General features: G+C 39.7%; 1 pseudogene; it reads right to left on the reverse strand.

Moving 5' to 3' along the window:
- Window positions 1-22,966, reverse strand: part of LOC150039362 (piezo-type mechanosensitive ion channel component 2-like) — a 195,629-nt pseudogene that overhangs the window by 128,587 nt on the left and 44,076 nt on the right.

Consider the following 22,966-nt stretch of genomic DNA (forward strand, 5'->3'; position numbering starts at 1 on the left):
GAGGAGGTTCCTCATTCTAATGGCCTTTTGAGCTGTATGGACTCCAGAAGATGTAAGCTTAAGAAACAAAATGAGAACGCAGGGGCCAAATATTATACCACAAGTATTACACCAGATAGGGGTCCCAGAAAAGGTAGCTGTCAATACAACCAGGACTGGTACCTTCCTATGAAAGTTATCCTTGTGGGGCGGGGGCCTTCCTCCAGATTTGTGGATTAATTTGTGGATCTTAATTTGGACTTGTTCTGATCTGTTAACCCAAAACAACAGTCTTCCTTTAGTAACACACACACACACACACACACACACACACACACACACACACACACACAGCCATGAGCTATGTAAAATTATTGACTCTCTTCTATTTTGTAGCACTACTATTTGTCCCTAGTACATAAAAATACGGTTGTTGTTTATATTTTTATCTTCTAACCTTCCATAACTGTATAACCTAATAAATCTAGGGCGAAACATAAACTAGGAATCTAAATGTCTTGACATACTTAAAGAACTGCATTTTATTTAAACATATCCCCATTAAAAATTACAGTTATAGGGCTGGGAGTGTGGCCTAACAGTAGAGTGCTTGCCTAACATGCACGAAGCCCAGGGTTGATTCCTTGGTATCACATACACAGAAAAAACTGGAAGTGGTGCTGTGGCTCAAGTGGTAGAGCATTAACCCTTATAAAGTGAGAAAGCTCAAGGATAGTGTCCAAGCCCTGAGTTTAAGACTCAGGACTGGCAAAAAGAAAAAAGAAATATATAAGGTAATACTCTGATAAATAGTCAATTTTGAAGGAATATTCTGAAATGACATCATAAGCAAAATACTCTATACAATTTCTAGAAAAAATCAAATTTGTGAATTAGAGTTTGGAAATGATTTCTTAAATGCCACATTGAAAGAATGATTGATAAAATAACAATTTGGCCATGTAGCCATTATCAGAATGAGAGTATTGCTCTAGCACAGCCACCATTAGGTGAAACACTTCCCAGACTGGGGAGATCATAGCAAAATAATGACTTGGCAAATAACAGGAATCCCAGTTGTTTCCTCCAAACTCAATACCAAGAAAACAAACAGATCTAACTTTTGTAGTGGCAAATATTTTGATAGGCTTCATCTAAAGAAATACGATTATGAAATCAGCTCCTGGATTCTCAGCCTTTTGCATCATTAGGGAAAAGCAAATGAAACCCAGGAGAAATTGTCAGTACACACTTGTTAAAATGCCTAGAATTCACTTTACCACAAGTGAATGAGAATGCAAGGGAGATGGAACTCTTGGTTAACCACAGGTGAGTGTCAGTCACTAGACCAGGCTCAGTGAAGTACCTCATGCCTCTCCATGTTTGGCATTCTGCATGCTTCTGTTTCTATGAGATCCTAAAAATCTCAAGTCATCTAGTTACAGAAAGCAGACCAGTGGTTACTGGTTTATAGAGGGAGGCAAGATGAGCAATGGAGAAATCCCATAAAGCCACAAGGAAATCTTTAGATCAGACGGGTAAGTGTGCGTTATGTGTGCCTCATTGACTGTGGCAACGGTGTTGCCAGTGTTTCTGTCAAAATGTAGAAAAATGTACCCTTCAGTTGTATCCAGTTGATTTCCTATCAACTATATCTCATGAAAGCTTTTAAGAAAACACCAAGCTAATGTGATCAATAATGAATAACTAGCAAGTTTATGGAAACATTTGCCAAAAGTCTCTTAGCAGAAAGTTTCTTCAGAGGAGAGAAATGAAAGCATCTTAGGCTTAATGCTCAAAGAAAATCTCTTATTACTGAGTCATGGTTACTTGGAACTAACAAGCAGAAGTTACTGCACAAATGACATTCACAATTTCAACAATCCCAGCAGTCATCAGACAATATGTCTCTGTATATTTATCCTTAAAATATCTTAGGAAGCAGCCCAATTGGCTTATCTACAATCAAACTGAAAAATTAATGAGGTGTTGCTGCAATCAGTTAAACTCCAGAACTCAGATGAAGGAAGATCTTAACTTTCACAAACAAGATGATCCCATATTCTGTTAAAGTCTGATAGTTAAATAATTGTTTGGTTCTAAAATACTCTTTCTCAAACAATCTCTTTAGAGTTAATTTTTCATATACTGGCCTGGATCCTGAAATTGTTCATCTGGAGAAATCAGCCAGCTCCATACCCAATAGGTCTGGCTTGCTAGGCTGCCTGCTAATGTATTTCAAAATGGATGTAAATGACTGAGTGCCTAGGCCTTCCTGTGGCAATATGCAAAGCCTGGGTGGCTTCTAAGGTGTCAGTAACCTGGTAAAGGGATTGTCATAAATATTCAAGGAAGATAGTAGAAACATTATAAATTGGGTCTTTTGTTTCATGGAGAGTATAGTTATTAAATGAACCTGCTTAGGATGCATTTTATAACTTTTGTAAATCTGAGAGTTTCCTCACACAAAAAATGGGTTTAAAAATTAATATGTGGGTGCAGGTAGCCAACTTGTGTAATGCAGCTACTCAGGAGACTGAGATTGGAGGATCATGGCTAAAGCCAGCCTGGCATGAAAGTCCATGAGACTCTTATTAACTACCAAAAAGCTGGACATAAAGCTTTGGCTGAAGTGGAAGAGGGCTGCCTAGAGTAAAATTGCTCACGGACACGACAGTGAGTTCAAGCCTCAGTACTAGCACCAAAAAAAAAATAAAAGCAAAGTTAACCTGGTTCTAGACACTGGTGGCTTGTGTCTGTAATCTTAGCTACTCAGGAGTCTGAGATCTGAGGATCATGGTTCAAAACTTGTGTAAGTATGGGCCGGGAGTTTGACCTACTAATAGAGTGCTTGCCTAGCATGCATGAAGACCCGGGTTTGATTCCTCGGTACCACATACACAGAAAAAGTGCTGGAAGTGGTGCTGTGGCTCAAGTGGTAGAGCTCTAGCCTTGAGAAAAGTTCAAGGACAGTGCTCTCGCCCTGAGTTCAAGTCCCACGACTGGCCAAAAAAAAAAAACAAACAACTAGCCTAGGTAGGAATAATTTATGAGATTCTTTTATCCAATTAAACATCAAAAAGAAAAAGCCTTAAGTGGACCCATGGTTCAAGTTTTAGAGGACCATCCTTTAGCACAAAAACTCTGGGAACATGCCCAGGCCCTGAGTTCAAGCCCCAGAAGACACACACACACATGCACATGTGGGTATTATTGGAGAGAATTAAAACAAATGTCACCAACAAAAGCCTCATACAAAATAACTGACACAAAAGCGATAGCAATTTCTAAGTTAGATAATTGCACTCAAACTTAAATTGCCTGAAGCCCAAATAGGTGATATATTCTTTTACATATTATGATTAAATTTCTAGTCAAATGCCAAACACTTTGCACTCAGGATAACTTGTTTAACAAACTTAAAGCTCCAAACACCTTTTTACAGTTTTTACTGTCTATAAGCACTATTTCATAAACATTAAATCACTTAATATGGAATTCATAGAAAAGCTACTCTTACATTTAATCCCATTTATGTATGGGCATACATACATACTTAGAACTTCAACTTAATGTTGGTAAACGACTGAATTATGTTTTCTAGAAATAATACTAAGAAAAACATTAAAAATAATCAAACTAAATCTAGAATTAAAAACTAAGAATGGAATTAAGTTTTCCCAGATACAGGACTAAGAGAGATTAATTTTGGATCAGTGATAAAAAGATAATAGTAAACGCTAAGAAAAGGTACAAAATAAAAGAGGCTTGCTTTGTTGTGTTTGCATTCGGTTGTCTGAAGCCATGAATGCTATGTAAGTTGGAACTCCATCAGAATTGAAGAACATATTATATATTAACCTTCAAAGAGGGAAATTTAATAAAAAAAATCACACCATGAAGAGTTTATATACACACTCCAGTGGCAGAAGGAAAATGAACTCAACATTTTTCGGTTATATCCTACAAGTAGGCACTGAGAAACCCTGTGCTATTTATCCCACCCACTGCCCAGCACAGCACATCACTCTGCAGCCCCGTGGCTTCCCCTGCCAGCCATGCAGGCCCCAGATTAGAAAAGAACTCCGGGTGTCCCAAGAAGAATATACTGATTATGATCTCAAATCTATTTTGTCAAATATCAAATCTATTTATTCTTTAACTATACTGACTGTAGCCAACAGTGCTAGCTTTGAGCAAAAGAAGCTCAGGGACAGTGCTTAGGTCCTCTGTTCAAGCCCCAGGACTGGCAATAATAATAATAATAATAATAATAATAATAATAATAATAATAATAATTTTTTTCTTTTGTGGAGACAAGGTCTGGCCAAACTAACCTCAAATTCATGATCCCACTGCATCTACTCCCCAGTGCTGGGATTACAGAAATAGCTATCATGCTTGGTTTAAACCATTACTAACTTCTCTGTCCTTGGACTTTCTCAAGGCTAGAGCTCTACCACTTGAGCCACAGTATCACTTCCGGCTTTTTCTATGTATATGGTACCGAGGAATTGAACCCAGGGCTTCATGAATGGTAGGCAAGCACTCTACCACTAGGCCAAACTCCTATCCTCTAATTTCTTTTTTTTAAGCTAAAACAAAATATTAGCTAGCCCCACCCCTAAGGAATCACAATCCTTCTCCATGCACCTTGTTTAGTTTCTTAACTGAACTTGATGGTGAGTAACCAGGGGCTGGGACACCGAGCACGGGAGTGGGATCCAGTGAGTACGGACACATCAGATCCTTTGGAACACTGACATCTCACATTCTGTTTATGTCCACATAGCTAAAATACTAGAAAACGTGGTGAGAAAACAAGGTTGATCCAAGAGTTCCCCAGTGTCCAATGTGGGGTCATCCTGTTAAATCCTGGGTGTTCAGAAGCCCGTAAGGACCACTGGCAGAATTCAGGCCTAGCTAGGTGGCCATACACCAAAGACAGTCTCTGGACACCGTTCAGCAAGTGATAGGTGTTTGCTGAGAAGGGATTGCCTCTACCAGGAGGACTTTTGTTCTGCACAGCAGAAGGGGAAAGTTCCAGAAAGAAGGGCCCAGGCAATATTTTGAGGAAAGAAAACAGTGAGATGAGTAAGCAAGCAGGAAAGGACCGTTCTAGTGAAGGGAGGGGTGCTGGGCTGGGGTCTTCATTGTGCATGCAGGGCCCTGACAGTGTAATGGAGATAAGGCTAGGATTATTTGAGGAGACATGTGTGTGAATCCTGAAAATGTCTGATGCCTTCAATAGTCTGTGATTTTCATCAGCATGCACATACAAATGCATCCCTATGCCAGGCAGGCATGGTAATCAGGCTAATAATCTTGCCCACTTCCTAACTCCTTGATTTCCTGCTGGACTCATTATGCTGTGATCTTCCTCATGTCTCAGACATAGCAAGTGATTGCCACCTGCCAGTCACTATCACCTCTTTCTCCATAGCCTAGTCTCTTTGCCACCAACCACCACGCTGTGCTCAGTGTGAAGTCACTCCATACCAAGCCAGCAGAATGAGGCCAGAGTATTTAAGCAGGATTTTGATATGTACAATGCTTAGGAATTAAGATTCAAGATTTCTGAGCTAGAGTATTTATTACTATTAATACGTGGGGACCATTTGACCCTTGATTGCAGTGTTAAGAAGAACTTGCAGGACAAAACAGGACTATTCTAGAGTACTCAAACATCCATGCAAACACCCTGTGGCTTGGTAAAAAGCAGCAGTTGTTGCATGCCCAAGGTAAGGTGTCATGGCTGGGCAGGATTTTGGTACCACACCATATATGTGGTTATGCATTTAGGGGTGACTGATCACAAGATGTGGTACATGTTCAAATGGACTCAGAGTCCAAGTACTGAAATTGGAGAGATACCCTACACCAAGACCTTTATTTCTGCTCACCCAGAAACGACTATTATCACACAGATCACATAAATATATGAATGACATTGAACTTTAACATTCTTTGGTTCATTCTCGATCATAAAACTCGCTGTCACATAATGAGAAATGCCATTTGAGTTACTCCTTCAAGCCAGGATTTTGCTGGGTTAGTGGAGATGAAGTCTCAATACCTTTTCTGCCTGGCTTGGCTTTGAAACAAAATCCTCTGATGTTCCAAGCTTTGCTGTTTCTTTTGCTTACATCATTTTAATTCTGAAATAAACATAAACTTTTCCTTCATTACACATGATGTATTTTCTAATCATTGCGATTCATGGAAATAGCAAATAAAAAAGGGTAACAGGACAGCTATTGTATATTTACTTAATATGAGTGCTATTTTCATGAGAACAGTCTGAGAATCTTTCCCAGCACTTCCCATTTCTTCATTCTCCACTTCCAAAATTTAAGGTGAACAAAGCCACAGAATAACAAATTGAGAGTAAATAAACAAGTTCAGCCTTGGAGTGACGTTCCTTAAAATTTGGGGGTCAGAATAAAAGCTAGCCACTGAGTAAGAGAGACAATCTAAAATTACCTCTGCCTTACAGCATTATATATTATATGCAAAGTGTTCATCAGTAGGTCAGAGAAATAAATACATGGGTTCAGAGTATCTATCTATCTATCTATCTATCTATCTATCTATCTATCTTCCTAAGAGTATCTATCTATCTGTCTGTCTGTCTGTCTGTCTGTCTGTCTATCTATCTATCTTCCTAAGAGTATCTATCTATCTATCTATCTATCTATCTATCTATCTATCTATCTACCTATCTTCCTACCTAGCATCCATTTTCGATCTACACTCTATCTCTGTCCATCCATTGATTTCTATGGATCTATCATCTATGCAGCCAATACTGTTATTTGAATTCAGAGTTTCATGCCTGCTTAGCTTGCTCGGCTGGTGCTCTGCTATTTGAGCCAGGCCTCCAGCCCAACTTTTTGCTGGTCATATGTAGATGGAGTCTCAAGGATTTTTCTGCCGAGGATGGCTTCAAACAAAGATCCTCAGGATCCCATCCTCCTGTGTGAGTATTTGGCACCAGCTCTTCCACAGTATCTACGTTATGATGAAGAAAACGATGATCATTTATTTCTGCCTCCTGCCCTGCCCAGCACACTTACCTGCTTTGGATACGAAAAAGCAAATACAGGCTCACTGTATGCCAACACTGCTTTTAGACGAATACACTTCAGAATTACTTTAGGTATCATCTTTACAGGGAAACCAGTAAAAGGTATGCTGCCAAGCTATTAGAATTGGCTCTTAGGAGAGTCACCAGAGACTACAGAAGAGGGATCACTGCAGATATGTGTGTTCCCTCCATGAGAACTACACACTCATGACAGCAAAGTACACACTGGATTATTCACTTTACCTCCTGTCCCTTACCCAGCATACCGTCTTTGCAAGGACTCCATAGGACAGAAGTGGTTCAGTATTCCTAGATTACATAGCTGGACAGATAGTCTTCCAGGCAGGAACAGGTAAGGATCTATACCCAAATAAATGGACAAATCTGGACATTTAACTAGTTCTATTGCGTAAACACAATGTGGCATGATTACTCAGCTTGTTTGCTTGGCTGGCACCATACCATTTGAGCCATGATCTAGCACAGATTTTGCTGGTGAAATCATTCTTCCTTCATCTTTCCAAACAGAATATGTTTGTACTGCCTGCAGAAATTTTCCATGAAAATATATTAGCTAAGGCAAAATTTTAGTTTGCCATGTTTCTTAACAATACTTGCCAGAATGGCAGTTTTTTTTAATATGACCTTTTTCTATTAGGTTATTTCCACTGGTATACATGCTCATTTTTTTCTATTAAGTAGATTCATTTTGATATTTTATTTTTTGGATCTACTCCAAAAACTGTGAGCACTATTTTTTTTGTGGTTGTAATAAACTGAATTGTCTCAAATTTTGCAAGAATAATTTAACACTGGATAAGTGTCTTAATGTTCCCATAAGTACACTTGTCATAATAATGAAATTTGTTTTAGAAAGTGCATTCTTATCACTCCTATGTACAAAAATGGAAGAAGTTCACATACTTTCTTTCTTCTTTTTTTTGGTGGGCTATGGGGCTTGAACTCAGCCTGGGCACAGTCCCTGAGCTCTTCAGCTCAAGGCTACCATCATTCCCCTGGGCCTGGACGTTGTCCCTGAGCTCTTCATCTCAAGGCTACTGCTCTACCCTTGAGCCAATTTCCCCACTTCCAGTTTTCTAGGGGTTAATTGAAAAATAAGAGTCTCAAGTTCTTTTGTGTCGTGGCTGGCTTTGAACCTTGATCCTCAGATCTCAGACTCATGAGAAGCTAGGATTACAAGTGCCGGCACACATACTTTCTTTCTTGATCCAACATCACATCAAAGTTCTATGTCAACTTTGTTCTCTTCAACATGGTCTTAGCATCTTTTCTATATCTTCTTCTGAATAAAAGATGTGACAGAAAAAACTTCACCATGGTCTGGGTAAATGTGAAAGGAAACCTGTAATATTTTGGGATCACTGGGCTAAAGAAAAAGTCACCCTAGAAAGAAAGGAAATGTCAGATGTGTGACAAACTGGCCTGAGATTGCCACACATAGCACCCACATGATTGAAGCCATCCAAAGTCACCAAATGAACACCGACCTTGGGAACCTCGAGTTCCTCCAGCAGAGTCAAGCACCACCCAGCCCCAGAGAGCCTCTTCACACTAAGAGAGCAAAGGGTCAAGCAAAGGGTGCTTGCTCATCCTGAGTTTTATTTCATCTAGCTGGTCAAACCCCAGGGATGACTGCAGGGTAATGTGACTACACAATACAACACATTGCAGCCTACCAGAAACATATTCTAGAAGAACAGTTCATGGCAGAGGAAAATAAATTCAGTACCACATTACAAAACATGGTGTACAGTAGAATTCAAACTCTGCTTTGGAAAATGTCCATATGTGCATAGGAAGAATAGAGATATTAAAATCAACAGTGTTTAGGTCTGGGAGGTGGAGTTACATCTTTTAAATAGTATTTTTCCTCCTCTTTCTTTCTTTTCTTTCTTTCCCCTTCCTTCCCTCCCCTCCCTCTCTCCCTTCTTTCCTTCTTCCTTTCCTGTTGATGTCCATAAACAGTTTCATTGAAACACATCTCTAATTATTCTTCAAATCTTGTCTTCACTGTTCTTGCACTTTGAAACACCTGTGACGGACTTATAGCCTTCGAAGTCTGAATCACTGGACTGAGAAAGTTTGCCTGATCTGCTTTAGGATGATTATAGTTGTTGTATTTCCCATTAGCTGCCCCTAGATGGCAGAAAAGATCCTAAGCTTCACACACACACACACACACACACACACACACACACACACACACACCTATTGCCCAAACGAGAACTTGCAAATTTCCAATTAAGTTATCCTATAATAGTTGGTTCTTTCAATAGTACAAAACATATTTTCTATGTGTTTCACAAAACCACAAATAAAAAACTGCACTAAAATTTAGATCTATTCCTTCCTAAATATAATAAATATGATGCAATTTGTACTATTAAAGAAAGTCCTTACTTTAAATGTATTTATATATGCATTTATTCCTTCCTGCCTAATAAGTATTATACAATATGCACCATTAAAGAGCCTCTCCACTTTTGCTGTATATATATAATGTGCTATTCTCATTACACTAAATATGACTTTTTGAGTTTTCAAGTCACCATTTACTTTAACTGAACTTAAATAGTATTCGAATTTGTTTGATTATCATTTGCCAGCATTATATGGACATAACCACAAATTAGAATTTTTTTACGGTCAAATCTGACATAAAGCCCGCATACAAACTATATTGAGACCAGCTAAAAGAAGGATGTAAACTTGTATAGCTGAAAATGAACAATCCTGCTCTTTTCAAATATGGCCTCCTCATTTCTGAATAGGAAGACAAGATACACTGAACCGTTCAGTGATGGAGACCAGGAGTCTGGAACAATGTTTATTTCCACAGCCTTTCCTGACATTTTGATTCCTTTTCTGCAACTTTAAATTATGAACTTTTTGATAGACAGAAAAGGACAAATAGGACAATAGAAAACCCTCTACTGATGACCTAATGTAAATAATTTTGTGGTCTTTATCTTTCTTTTATGATCTGTCATAATTGTTGTTAAATCATTTAAATGTTGCAGACATCCCGAGGCTTCGTGAATAAGTGCCTAAGTAGTTTCTAGAGCATCAACATTTGCCTGTCCTGCCACTAAGTCACTTGAGAAACTTGCATACTACTTCCTAAAGTCCACTGAACATTGAAAACTCCTCTAACTTCCTAACATCTTTTAGTGATATAATATACTGGCATACTGTACATGTGTGTTGGTGTTGAATGTTGATATTGATTTCTCCTTTAAATTAGTGTAGTTCTTAGCACATTTTGTCTATAAATCTTTTTTTTGCCAGTTCTGGGGCTTGAACTCAGAGCCTGGGCACTGTCCTTGGACATTCTGCTCAAGGTTAATGCTCAACCATTTGAGTCACAGCAGCTCTTGTGGCTTTTTCTCTGTATGTGGTACTGAGGAATCAAACCCTTGTCTTTGTGCATGCTGGGCAAGCACTCTACCACTAGGCCACACTCCCTGCCACAATTTTGTTTTCTATATGTTCTGTATGTATGTACCATAGACCCACATTCCCGTGGAGCCATTTTAGCTATGTCTATCCTTTGCATGTCCAATATAGTACAGGTTGAACCAAAAGGCTTGACACTATGTACCTCTGATGTTGAAAGGCTCAGAAAATCTGAAATATCAGGCCATCTCATTTTGGATAATGTTATTTATTTATTCATTTACCTATTCAAAGCTGGACCTAAGGCTTGAACTCAGGGCCTGGGTGCTATCCCTAGGCATTATCTCTTAGCTTTTTTGCTCAAAGCTATTGTCCTATTACTTGAGCCATAACAACATGTTCAGCTTTTTGGTGATTAATTGGATTTAAAAGTTTCACAGATTTTCCTTCCTGGCTTGGCATCAAACCATGATTCTCAAGTCTCAGTCTCTTGAGTAGCTCGGAAAACAGGCATGAGCCACAGGCACCTAGCTAGGAATGTTAATGTTGATCAACTGAGTATGTTGTTGAACTATCTTTGTAACTTATGATACTTTTCTTTTCTTTAGTAAATAATCAATGTGGTTACACTCTGATATCAGGAATCAGCTTTCGACCCACTTGAAATAAGAATCTCAGACTGTAGTCAGAATCATAAAAGATGAACAGATAGCAATTTTTTGTTTCTACTTTTCCTTTCTGGGCATTTCCTTGTCAAAAGTCTTCCCTTTCTAATGGAGAAAGGCCCTAGAATTGTTTCAGAAACTTTGAAAGTTCTGGGTTCTTTATCTCTAATTCCCATGTCCATGGTAAGAAGTTGATATAATACTTACTTGCCTTTCTACCGAGGAAAATTAGATTTGCCCTGCCCCCACATTAGACCAAATGCTTGGATTCTAATGCATTTTTTCGGGGGGGGTCAGTTTGAGGCTTGAACTCTGGGCCTGGGTGTTGTACCTGAACTCTTCAAGGCTAGTGCTCTACCACTTTAGACACAGTGCCATTTCTGGTTTCCTAGTGGTTAATTGGAGAGAAGAATCTCATGGGCTGGCTTTGAACTGCAATTCTCAGATCTCAGTCTCCTAAGTAGCTAGGATTACAGGCATGAGCCCCCAGTGCCTAGCTTGTTTTTAAATTCTTATAATCAGTTCTTTATTATTTTGAATGCTTAATTCATGATGATCTTTTTGGCCTGTGAAAGCTTTCTGTGAAAGCTGAATACTTAAAACATGCCCTGATTATTCTTCATATAAGTTCTTCTAGGAAATCCTTTGACAGCTAAGACCCTAGGTCTTAGGTATCCCAGGAAATTCTTTGGCTTCTACCCTGTGTCACCCAGAATCAGCAAAAATAAAGTGCTAGATTGCTTCCCTACCCCACCAAATCTTGGTTTAATCCAACAATTGGCATTCAGAATCAGCCTGAAATTTCACAGGGCCTAACCAAGACCATAAAAGCCATGGGGAGGAAACTCCCTCAACTTACAATGCCTGAGCAATTTATCTTACCTTGCGTAGTAGTAATTGGGGGGAACTGCTTCTTGAAAGAATTGGAACTGATATAAATAAAGCCCAATCAGATGCCCAGCAGTGAAAATTGCCAGCAGAACGCAGAGACAGCTGAACAGCAAAGGGTCAAAAGTCCGGCACCAGGACCACCAGGTACACAAGCCCAGGAATACAAAGAAGTAGACAGCTGATGTCAAAGATGGTAACATCATGCCTAAGGAGAAAGAAACACAGTCAGGTAACAGGGAACAGTCATAGAACTTCATCTTTCACTCAGCACATGTACAAATGGAAGTGATGTCATTTTCCTTTCTACATATGAAAATAATCACTCCAGTTTTCAAAATATTCACCACAATCTATCGATGTAAACAGAATATTGCTATATGTATTGCAAAAAAGTCACACATGAAATAGTAATTTGACAAGTACTCTAAGAAAGCACTTGAAGAAATTATCCCAATGGTAGTTGAGCTGAAAAGATCAATTTTTCACACCTGTAGAATTTACATTTATATTCAAATGTTTCCCTCTTTCTTCTTCTGGAGTCTTTCGGAAGCATATGTAGATCCATTCCATTGTTTTCTTTAGAATCCCTTATATTTTTCTGTTGACTAAGACTTATAATAATATGCATGATGGCAGCTTAAGTCTCATGAAAACTTTGTCCTACCTGGTAAGGTCTCCAGAAGAGGACATGTAAGATCAGGCAACGCTTTATACATATTTTAAAATATTCTTGACCATTTAGAAAGATTACCTCATTGAAATATTGGGTTATTCCTTGAGGAATTTCCTATTTCCTTGCCCTGTCCCATGAAGAAGCAGCTATTTTAATTTAATTTTATGTGGCCTGGGTATGTGATAGTATATGGCTTTAACTCAGGACCTGAGCACTGTCTCTTAGTTTTTTCACTCAGATTCTATCACTGGATCCACAGCTTCCCTTTTGGGAGCTGATGGGAGAGAAGATATTATGGATATTTTTCCTGGGGCTAGCTTAGATCTGGGATCCTCAGATCTCAGCCTCCTCAGTAGCTAGGATTCTAGGTGTGAGCCACTGGCACCTGGCCAATTGACTTATTTTTGTCTTTGTAATGGAAACAGTTGGAGTGCTAGTGGGCAGCAGGATGGAAGGAGGGCAAAGAATGAGACAATATTATCATGGAATAAGTAAATGGTGGCCAAAATTGAAAGGAAGTAAGTGTCTGCGGTGGAAGACTGCTATCTAACTTGAGAAGGAAAAGAAATTTACCCTGGAGAACTCAATTAAGATTTCAAATGACTGCATGTATACAGACATGCCTCTGCAATATACTAGTCAGGGGTACATTCACATCACTAATTGAAACAGATCACCATTCAAAGGTTTAGAGGATGAAGAAGAGCTGTTATTCTGCTCTAAACACAGAAAATGAAGTGACTTAGATACGGAAAAAAAGATTATTTGATAGAGAAAACATCCGCAAACACCAAAACTACAAATGAATAGGAAAGGAACTCTCTATGGGTGGTTTGTATATGTGAGTGGCTTTAAAAAGCTTCAGTGTTATTCCAGTGTCCTGGAATAGAATTGTTTCCTTGCTTTTCTTTGCTTTAACCATGCTTTTCATTATTCCTTTACAGACCAACCTGTTTTCTCAGTAGATTCTTAGTAAAGATCATACTCACCTGAGGAGCCCAGTAAGATGGTCACCACAACTTTGCCTGCTGTGGTTATCATGTTGCCAATAAATTCCTTAAGCTTGGAAGCAACTGAGGCCAGCCTGCGGAACATTTTTAACTTTGCACTTTCTTCCATCTCTCCTTCCATACCATCTCCTTCATCTAAATCCTCCTCATAGATTAGTGCTTCTTCTGAGTCCATTTTTTCTCCTCCAGCCTAAATAGAAAACAAACAAAATATCTTCCAGTGTACATCTTTGATGACTCAACATGGTAGGTGATACAGGTCCCAATTTCTGAATTAACCATAAAGGTCAATTTCACCAATCAGGAAAGCATTCAGATCACCAGTTTATCCCTAGGTTTCTGATAGCCCTGTACTGAAGTTCAAACATTTGGATCCATCCTAAAGAAGCCATTTCCTAGGAAATGCCTCTAGTCATAGAATCCTGGGTAGTAACCTATGCGTGCTTGTTTTTGATAGGCAGAAGAAACTGAGACATATCTATTAACAATATCAATGTGGGGATGTCTGGGTTTGAGTCTTCAAATTTAGTTTTCCCTCGAGGTTCTGGTGGTTTAAACAGCAGCACCTAGCTGTCAACAGGTCATCTCTTAGTTCACCACCTGTAGTGTTTTCTGCCAAGAAGATGAGCAGTCTCCAATTGCTTGGCTACTTATGGCAGTGTTTCTTAACCCTTACATTTCCAGAGATGCCACCCTGGCTGGCTCCTGGTGAGCACAGTGTAACTGCCATGTAGGGGAAACTCAAGGACCACATCTACACACATCTCCCTGTGCTACTTCCCACTGGGAATGCAATGCAGTGGGATCTTGCTACTTTGTTGAAGTCTTGGTCGGGATTTTTATTTTTGCTCATTAGGAGGGTAAGGAATTTTAACAAATTTCCCATATAAGCAGTAACTCTAAGACAAAAGATTCTGCCTGACTTGTGAAGCTGTTTGCATTTGTCCCTAGGCCAATAGCCTGCACATCTGAGGCAGCACAGGGCAGCTGGCCACAGAGCCACAGCACTTAGGCCCTGTCAGACATCTTCAAAGATGAAAGAGAGAAGCCTGGCCCTCCAGGTTTCCATGTCACAAGTTCTTTCTGGAGATGTTCAGCTTAGACATTTGCACACTGATGGTGTCTGGTCCTCAGCATGTTTCATTCCCTGGCTGGGAGGGAAAAACCCAGGAAGGATAATACCATGTTTAAGGACATCCTGAGTAGCCCTGAGGATTCTGAGAACTTCTGTTGATCAGGGAAGGTACAAACCACAGGAAATGTGAGGAATTCAGGTTATAAATACACCTCCACCCTTTCCCCTCCAAATGCACATGCACACATGTATGCACATACACTCACACCCTCATAGACAACATGTACACACCCATGCCATACACACACAAATCCCACACACAACATACCCATAGAGACATATGTATACACATGTATACATACCTATGTCCACATACATGCTTTCAGAAATACACCCCAACAACACATGCATATACACAAACAATCCCTACATACCTATACATACATATACACACATATACAGATGCACCTCACATACTTACACAGATTTTCCCAACATGCATGTACACACCGTTGCACATTATCACCAAATGCACACACCTTTTGGACATGTGCATATGTGCATAGACATGTACACATACACCCCAACAGGACCTCATCTTGGGCTGACTCCTGTTCACACGGGTAAACTGGATTCCACTCTGTTCTATTGCAAGTATTTGGAACTGTGTACTTGTGTTTCATTCACATCCATGGATTTAGCTTAGCACAGTAGAGATAAACTTGAAGAGAACCATGTCTATCCTGAATACACAAAACATTTCCCTCTAAACAATATAATATAATAACCATTTTTATGGTATTTGCATTGTACTTGAACTTAGAAGCCATCTAGGGGTGTTTAAAGAGCATGTGGGGAGATGCACATTTCTATGCACTTTAGGTAAGAGACTTGAGAATCCACCTACTTTGCTATCCACAAGGGATCTTGGAACTAGTAACTGTGAACATTAAGAGATCACTGCTTTTATATTTTTCCCCTGAAGCAGAAAAAATATCTCATGCTATTTTTTACAACAATGCTTGTATACATATAAGGCCAGTCCCCTGTCCCCCCCTTTATATGTGTGTGTGTGTGTGTGTGTGTGTGTGTGTGTGTGTGTATGAAGAGATACAGCAACAAAAATGTAAACAACTAAAAGATAAGCCAACAAGTTAAGCATCTCAGGAATAAATGCTACTCAAAAAAGTCACGTAGCATGACATGACTATGACTTAGGTTTCTAACCCAGGGAGGGCCTTCCCAAGGAGGTGAAATTTAAGCAAAGACCTGAGTGTCACAAAGTCACCAGCCATATGGAGGTCCCAGGGGACAGCATTCCTGGCAGATGAGGGAGATGGCCAAAGGCTCTATGGAGTGCCCCGAGGGAAGGGAATGTGTCCCATGCCATAACCTCTCCCACTCCCTCAGAGTACGACTCCTACATTTTCATTCCTCTAATTCTCACTGGCTGGCCATGCTTTATATTTCACAGAGGGAAGATGAGAAAGCTGTGTCTAGTCCATCAGATTACCTCTCTTCTGGCTGCCTATACCCCATACCCTCGGCCTTCCTCTTGGAGTTAGGCAAGCTGTACATGCCTCAGACAGTAGGTGGAAGTACAGCCTAGTCATTGACACTTCAGTCCTGTCTTACTTGGTCTCCATTTCTCTCAGATCGCTCCATTTAAGAAACAATATTCCCTGATTTCTGGCCTTAGCCATACACCCCTCTCTCACAAGTATTCTAACTCCCAAATGAAATTTTCCAAAAATTTTGGGTAGATATTTATTCCATGTGTCCATGCATAATTCCTCTTGAACCTGCTCTGATTGGACTTTGGGCTCTAATAAAGGATATGGTAGGCTTCATTTTACAAAGTACTTCTGTTCTCTAGTGGTTGCCTGGAATGAACATGAGTGGGAAGGAGCAATCAGAAGTGGAGCAGATGATGCTTGGGGGTGTGGGGGGGAGTTGAGTTGAAGCTGAGAATCTACAGAGTATGGCTTGGCAGTCAAGCTGCCAAACCTGAGGTGGGAATGGCAGGTAGAGAGCCCAAGTCATTCCTGTCTTTATATCTTTTGTTGAGATAGAGCATCTAGAAGACTGTTTCGAAGTTCTGTCTGGAACTACCAAGCCAGCAGCTAGCACAGTGGGTTGGACAGAAATGGTCCATCTGGGATTCCCTGGCACACTGGTAGATTTTACATGAGGGCTCTGTGGGGTTCCCTTAGAGAGAATTTAGAGGTGGCTCACCTGTATGCTGCCCACCTGAGACCACCTGACCTTCCTAGAAGCCTAGAAGCAGATCATGCAGGGAAAGATATAGGGAACCAGAACCTACAAACTCTTTGCCTCTGGAACTGGAGAACTCTTTGCCTTCCCTGCTAGAGGCCCCCTTTCCTCACACTTAAGGCAGAATCACTATCAGAATCCAGTCTGTATAGCATCACTTTCCTGGTGCCTAGAGGAGTGACACAGGGAAGGTCTCTCTCCTGGTAGGAAGTTTGTTTCAGCTCTTTCCTCACTTCCTTTGAAGAGGAAGGAAAAAAAGAACACATCCAGGGCCTCCTGGGTTAAGTTAACACACTGCAAAGTTTCCTATCAAATGACTTATGATTCAATTACAGAATGGCTACGGATGTAGATGAAATCAAATAGAAGTCTGGTCCAGGAGCCTTAGTGAGGTCACACATATGCATTGGGCTGACCTCTCCTGGGTATTTCTCCCTGTGATTTCTATCAACAGACCACACTGTACTTGAGACATTTGTTAGTTTTATACCACATTCCTGGGGTCCCCTTTTAGAAATGGTTTTGAAACCCTAAGCTGGGAGAGAGAACAGAGTGAGGTGGGCTCTGAAACTCCCTACTGTCGCAGATGATGGGAGGCAAAACTATCATTCGTCACCTCCATTGGCCTGGCTTCGATGCCCACAGGATTTCCCTCTAAGTGATTCATCTGCTGATATGTAAACAGGAGCCCTCCAAGAGCAGAGACTCACCCCGTCGTATTTACTAACAGAAATCTTGCTTGCTGGAGTCTCCATCTGTCCCTGCTGAAAACTACAACTTGGTCTTTAAGCCAACAAGAAGTAGCTGGATACAAAGATTTAATTCCCTTGGTTCCATGAGCTATGTACAACGAAGTGAACCCTACACAGTTTAAAGAGTCAAATGAAAAAGCTTGGAGACTTATTAGCCTTGTCAAAATCTGAGGCGCACAGAAAGACATTTTTAAAGTCCTTTGTTTCATCGCTTTTAAAAAGCTGCTGCTCTCCACAGGAAATCCTGTCGTCTGTGACACAGGATGAGCCCAGAGGATTTATACTAAGAGACATAAGCCAAGCTTGAAAAGACTAACACTGTATGATCTCACACAGCATAGGGGAATCTAATGTCAACCTCCTAAGTTGATTCCACAGAGTGGAATCGTGTTTGTCAGCTGCGAGGGTAGGGAGGTGTGCAGAGAAAGAAGAGAGACTGGCCAAACGGTATAATGTAACACTTGAGTAGGAGAAAGTTTTCTAGTTACAGATGGTACACTGTGGTGGGCCACTGTATTTACCAATGTATTGTGTATTTCAAAATAGCTAAAAGAGATTATTTTAAATATACTCAATACAAAGAAATAAGCATTTCAGCTAATAGCTGTGCTAAAAGTGCAAGACTTGATGAGATTATACCATGACTTAATCAAGAATATAGCAAATTGAATGCTATAAATATTATAAATGCTCTTAGCAACTACAAATAAATTTTAAAAAACACCATGAATACTGCAAAACATCCTTGATTCCAAGCTTTGATCCCCTGCTTTAGGAGATCTCAGCCTCCTGAGTAGCTGAGATTGCAGGCATGAGCCATGTATGCCCAGCAGGGTAGAACTCTCATTTTATATAGTGCTGTGGAATTAGCTTCATACAAAGCTTCTTTTTCTCTGTATCCAGATAAGAGCCTAACTACAAATCAGCTTTCACATCTCACCCTAATTACTACAAGCTGTCCTTTCTAATCTTTTGACACAGAGGACATAATTATTTTTGGTAAGACCCAAGCATTCATGTTTCCATATCCCTAACACTATATAATCCCATCTTAGGAGGAACAAATACTAAAATAAGAAGGGCCATTTGGGGATGGTCAGAAGCAAGGTTCACCCAGCTCAAACAGACCTCCTAGAGCATTATGGGATTGGGTTCTAGGAGCATGTGATGAAAAAGCCCCTTGGTGGCCATGCTGGACCCTATACCCGAGCTGTTGTTGGTGAATCTTACAATGGAGTGGAATTCACAACAAGCACGGTAGGAATACAACTTGTTTGAGCAAAAGCTCAGCAAACTCCCTTCCTGAGAAAATATTCTGAAGAAGTCTCTGTAACCTTCTTTAGGCTTCAGTGACACTTCTGACTCCAGAGGAAAGCTTTATGTTTGATGGAAATCTGTTTCTTTTTCCCTATGGTGAAAACTAAACTTTAAAACATTTCTTTAGAAGTTTATCATATTCACATATAATGAGCCAAAAAGACTGGGAGATATAGGGAGCATTTTTCTCAAGTGTCACCATTGTTTATGCATTGTTTGTTATTAAAAGTTAACAATTTATCTTAGCAGAATGGGCTCATCTCAACAGATGAGCCAAAGAAAGGGAGGCAACGGTGTTGAGACATACAGCAGACAACAAATGGCCTTTCCAGTATTCTCTGAGAAGGCAAGAAGTAGGAGAGAGGAAGGCAGAGTTATTTGTGAGTGATCACGTGTGTTATGCAAGCCTAACGTGACAGCATTTCACAGATGAAGCAAATATTATGTTCTTTGGCTAGACTTGCTTTGGGGAAGATTATTTTTCCATACTTATAAAGGCAGTTTTATTACTTGCCTATTCCACCTGGAAAAGTGAATATGTAGGTTTCTCTTTCAAACTCCATATAGAGAGCAATGAGAGTTTAATAAAAGACAGGCACAGACTAAGATGACATGGACCAACTAGATTGTTAGCCGTAAGTCCTGACAGTCCTGTTTCTAGCACACACCCTTTAAACCTGAAAGTTCATAGCTGTAGGACCTATTTTGGCCCCAGAGTAACACTTCTTGCTTTAAATCTATTTTCTCTTATAGGAAGTATCTAAGTTTGGCCCTTTTACATGACACATCCCACATCCTGGTGCTTTTCTGGAAATTAAAAAAAAAAAGTGAAGACAAAAGCAGTCTTCTGACAATAGACAAGTCTTTCTGGTCTCAAAAGTTTCCTGAAAGACACATAACACATAACTCATATAATCATTTGTAATAAATTAAGAAACATTTAAAAATATCTTTACACATGTGTTATAAAGGTATAAAGGTTGAGTGTAGCTAAAGCTGTTTGTCCAACAGTCTTCCCTTCTTCCCCATCCATATCCATCCATCCATCCATCCACTTACCTATCTACCTACAAATTCATCTATCCTCTGTCCATCCTTTTGTTTGTCTTTCCATTCATCTACCCATCTATCCATCCATTTGTATACCCATTCATACATGCGGCCAGCTAGCCAGCCATCCACTCACCCATCCATTAATATACTTACCCACCCACCAATCCACCTGTTTACCAGTCCATTTATCCACCCATCCATCCATCCATCCTCTCACTCCTCCAATACTTATCCTCCTATCATCACCTTATTATCAAGCACAACCTCTACTTCAATTGAAATCTTGAGTTCAGGATGCAGTAGAAAAGAGAGCCTGGAGGGCATCCTTAGGAGAGGACCACGAAAGCTCAGTAGCTATGTGTATATGATCATATAAAATAAAGCTTATGAAATTGAAAACAAAAGAATTTTTATTTTACTTTTTGTGTTGTTTTCTTCTTTTTCTTTTATTTTTTCTTTTTAAATTTATTTTAATGTCAGGGTAATGTACAGAGGGGTTACAGCCATTCATCAGGTAGTGGGTGCATTACTTCTCACATATTAACACCACTTCTCATGTTTTTTCCCATGTTTCCATCACCCCTCCCCCTCCCAATCATCTTGTTTTCCCCTTTCCCTTCTCTATTTCAATAAACAAATAAATGCATATATAATATACCAGGTGTTTTTTCTTTTTTATTCTATTTTTTCTCTTTTGTTGCTGTTTATGATTTATGTACCTTTTGTCTTTTTTAAAATTTTATTTTACTGTCAGGGTGATGTATAGAGGGGTTACAGTTGTATTTGTAAGGAAATGAGTATATTACTTCTTGAATATTGTTACCCCCTCCCATGTTTTCACCCATTTCCCTCCTCCCCACCCCCTGAGGGAAAAAAGTCAGGAGAAAATGAGGAAAGAGTGGAGAAGTGACACTGTCTTAAAAGAAATGTACTCATTACTAGCCTTATATAATTACAACCCCACTGGATATCACCTCTGCAATAAGGATATATATATATATATATATATATATAGAGAGAGAGAGAGAGAGAGAGAGAGAGAGAGAGAGAGAGAGAGAGAGAGAGAGAGGGAGAGAGAGAGAGGAGAGAGGAGAGAGGAGTGAGGAGAGAAGCGAGGCAGAGGCAGAGGGAAAGAGACAGAGAGAGACAGAGACAGAGAACCTTCACAGAATATCTAGTACTCAGGGGAAATAAGCCAAGTATATATAACTCAATAAAGTTGAAATGTAAGATCCTAAGGACATTGTGAGTGGAAAGGATTGGACCTGTCTGCAGGGATTTGGAAAGCTCTACTTGACTTATTCCCAAAGTTGATGTGATTTTAATGAGGAAAAAATTCTTGGCAAGTAAATAAAAAAGAATAAAGATAATCCTTGTTAGATATCAGTTGCAGATCGCCTGACACATAGTGGGAACCATACAGAAGAAATGTCTAGTAAGTGAACTCCTCTTTGGATGAATAACATGTTCTTAGCTTCTAGGGAATGGCTGATCAAAACAACATTGAGATTCAATCTCACCACAGGTGATAAGGTTTTCTTGATAATAGCCACCATCAAGAAAGAAAATAACAACAGATGCTAACATGGATGTGGCCAAAGGGAACTATTACATTGTTGGTGGGAGTGAAAACTGGTTCAATCATTCTGGAAAGCAGTATGGAGGCTCCTCAAAAGACTAAACAGGGACCAGGAGTTTGGCCTAGTGGTAGAGTTTGATTCCTCGGTACTGGAAATGGTGCTGTGGTTCAAGTGGTAGAGCTCTAGCCTTGAGAAAAGTCCAAGGACAATGCTCAGGTCCTGGGTTCAGGCCCCACGACTAGGAAAAAAAGACTAAACAAAGAGCTCCCCTATAACCTGGCAACCCTACTCCTGGGCATTTACCTAAATGATCACAAACCAGACCATACTAAAGCTACCAGCACAATCATGTTCATTGCAGCATTGTTTACCATAGCTAAGATATAGAATCAAGCCAGATGATGTTTCTCAGTAAATGAATGGATCAAAAAATATATATGCACAATGGAATTCTATGTTTCACTAAGAAAGAATGGCATTGCCCCATTTGTAAGAAAATAGAAAGACTTAGAAAAAATCATATTAGGTCTAGTAAGCCAGACCCGAAGAAACATAGGCTCCATGGTTTCCCTCATTTGTAATAGTGTATGCCTAGAATAGTCTTAATAGAGGTTCAGAATATTTCAAAAACTATGTACTTATGACCACATAAATGATACTAATCAAAATGATTTCTTTGATATGGAAAGAACAGTTTTCGTGGTTATTCTCTCCCTCTCTCTCTCCCAGTTATTTCATTTTTTTTCTCCTCTGGTTTATTTCTCGTGGTTACGGTTTCTGATTTTGATACCCTTTTGTCTTGTGTATAAGTTTATCTGATTTGGGAAAGAGAAGGGTAATCACAGACAAGGGGTAAACCAATTCAACAGTGATACTGACACCATGTTGGAAATGAACTTTAAAACTTGGGGGGAGGGGAGTCCTAGGGAGAGGGTAAGGGAGAATATGAGGGATGAGTAATACTATTTAAAAGGAAATGTACTCATTACCTTAATATGTAACTGTAACCCCTCTTTACATTGCCTTTGCAACCAAAAAACAAGCAAAAATAGGCCTGCCAACATATAGCTGCACCCCATATCTCTGGAGCTAAAAACTTTTGAGCCACACTTGACCTAAGGCATATTCTTGTTCTTTGATTCCTTCAGTTTATATTTGGATTGCTTTGAACAAGCTTCTGTGTGAATCAGTTA

This window comes from Megascapheus bottae, unplaced genomic scaffold (assembly GCF_031878675.1).
Source record: "Megascapheus bottae isolate mThoBot1 unplaced genomic scaffold, mThoBot2.hap1 HAP1_SCAFFOLD_40, whole genome shotgun sequence".
NCBI classification, from domain to species: domain Eukaryota; kingdom Metazoa; phylum Chordata; class Mammalia; order Rodentia; family Geomyidae; genus Megascapheus; species Megascapheus bottae.